Raw genomic sequence first — 2670 nt, forward strand, 5'->3', positions numbered from 1 at the left:
CTTGGTTTAATCCTCTCCAAGATGAATCTGTTTGTTTTCCTGGTAGCCCATGGTACATTCAGTACTCTTCTCCAACACCACAGCTCAAAAGCATCGACTCTTCTTCTGTCCTCCCTAGTCATTGTCCAACTCTCTGATGTATAACAAGCGATTGCAAATACCATGGCCTGTATCAGGCACACCTTAGTCTCCAGAGAGACACCGTTGCTCTTGAGTACTTTAGAGAGGTCCCTAACAGCAGACTTTGCCATCGCGATATGCTTTTTTATTTCCTGACTGCTGGTGCCAAGAGTGTTGACTGTGGAGCCGAGCAAACTGAAGCTGTGAACAATCTCAATCTCTTCGCCATCCATCCTGATGCTACCAATTGGTCCACTGGGGAGAATCTTTGTCTTCTTGACATTGAGCCTCAGTCCATACTGAAGGCTGCAGTCCTTGACCCTTCGCAGAATGTGCATGAGGTCCTCCTCAGTTTCAGCAAGCAGGGTTGTGTCATCTGCATAACACAGATTGTTAATAGATCTTCCACCAATCCTGATGCCACAATTCTCCTCATAGAGCCCAGCCTCTCGGATAATCTGCTCTGCATACATGTTGAAAAGGTATGGAGACAGGATGCATCCCTGGCGCACACCCTTCCCAATTTTGAACCATACAGTGTTACCCTGCTCTGTTCTAACTACTGCCTCTTGGTCCAAGTATAGGTTTCGCATTAGCACAATTAAATGTTCTGGGATTCCCATTCTTCTCAGAGTCAGCCACAGCTTGTTATGATCCACACAGTCAAATGCCTTCGCATGATCAATGAAACACAGATAGACATTCTTCTGATATTCTCTGCTTTCAGCCAAGATCCATCTAACATCAGCAACAAAAGAACAAATAGATATGTCTAAGACAAAGTACAGAGTACTCCTTAGAAGTAAAGATCGTGAAGCTTTGTCTCACATATTTTAGTATGTTTTGTTAGACACTGTGAAGTAGAGTATAACTCATTGCAACTATAAAGAGCTACCCTGAAACCTGCACTGTTCTGTCTCATTTTTATCGTCTCTGACACATTAGAGCCCATTCCTCAAGTCCCCATCTCAATCTATCTCATTGGGGATCTCCTCTCCTTTATTGACTCTATCTTTTCCAGTATGATATCCCTTCCAAGAAATAGCATAGCCTCACTACATTTCCAAAGTATAAGAGATAAAGCTTCATTATCCTTGCCTCCAAGTAACACCTTGGCTCCACTTAGGAGGAGGCTTTTCCTTGGAAAGTAACATCATGCTCGGAAAGGTGAAGGGACAGTGAATGAGAGGACAACCTTCAGTAAGATTTATTGACACAGTGACTATGGCAATGGGCTAAATTATTCCAGAGATAAAAGGATTGCACAGACTACAACAAGGTTCAGAACGGATATTCATATGGTTGCTATAATTTGTAACCAATCTGACAGAAATCAACAAACACAACTTGCACAACTGGTGTTTTATTTTTTAAATACTGCATAAGCCCATTATTGTAAAAATAGAAGGAAAACTAGTAAAACACATACAGGAATTCAAGGTGAGGGGGAGGGAAAGCAGAGGGGTGAGACTAGGTAGGAGTAAAACCACAAGGCTGCATTCTTTGGTGAATGTGGCAGGGGAGGGAAGCATATAGGAAGGATCTGGATGAAATGACAGGGTAATGATGGGCAAGGTCCAGTGGTGATAGATTTTATAAAATACAATGCATGAGACAGATTGTCTGAAATACAATGTAAATAAAAAATAGTATAAAACACAATGTATATAAACTTTGTAAGCAAACCAATTTTAAAAATAGTGTAAAATAGAATGTATATGAATGATTATATGAAACACAGTAGAAATGAAAGATTGTATAAAACACAATGTATATGAATGAAACATAATATACAGTAATTATTATATGAAGGCCAATAAAAATATTTTTTAAAAGATTAAATCATTACCTGGAGAAATATTTTCTTTAACCATTGTGGAGGAAACTGGGTATCTATTTACAGACAATTCAAACAAGACTCATACTTCACATCATATGTAAAAACTGAACTAAGAGCTTTGCTGTAAAATCTAAAACTGTAAATGTCATCAAAAAAATAATTGGTGTAAATTTAGGAGTCCTAAGCTATTTCACAGGGAATCCATACATGGCTTAAAACCAGGAAGGGTGTGCATCCAGATTGTATTCTTTCTCAGTAACTATTCAACAAGTATGCAGAGCAAATAATTTGTGAAGCTGTACTCTATAAAGAGAAATGTTACATCAGGATCAGAGAAAGACTCATCAACAGCTTGTGTTATGCAGCTTTGCTTGTGTGAAGAGGACTTGAAACTCTTGCTTCAGAAGATCAAAGACTAGAGCCTTCAATATAAATTATATTTTATCAAGTAGACAAAGACATCATGACAGGTGGAGAAATGATTGAAACTGTCAATGGTTTCATCTTATATCCACAATCAATGCACTTGGTACCACTAGGAGATGAGAATATGCATTGTTTTGGAAAAATCTGCTATCAGGGACCTCTTTAAGATCCTTAAAAGCCATAATATGAAAGTCTTCCTCCCACACTTGGTGCAAATTATTGAGAGGAGTCCATCCATCCTGGAGATGGATATCAGGGTTGGTAGAGAGTCAACAAAAAAAAAA

Source organism: Elephantulus edwardii, unplaced genomic scaffold (genome assembly GCF_000299155.1).
Source record: "Elephantulus edwardii isolate Elephantulus edwardi_28Jun2011 unplaced genomic scaffold, EleEdw1.0 scaffold00097, whole genome shotgun sequence".
Taxonomy (NCBI): domain Eukaryota; kingdom Metazoa; phylum Chordata; class Mammalia; order Macroscelidea; family Macroscelididae; genus Elephantulus; species Elephantulus edwardii.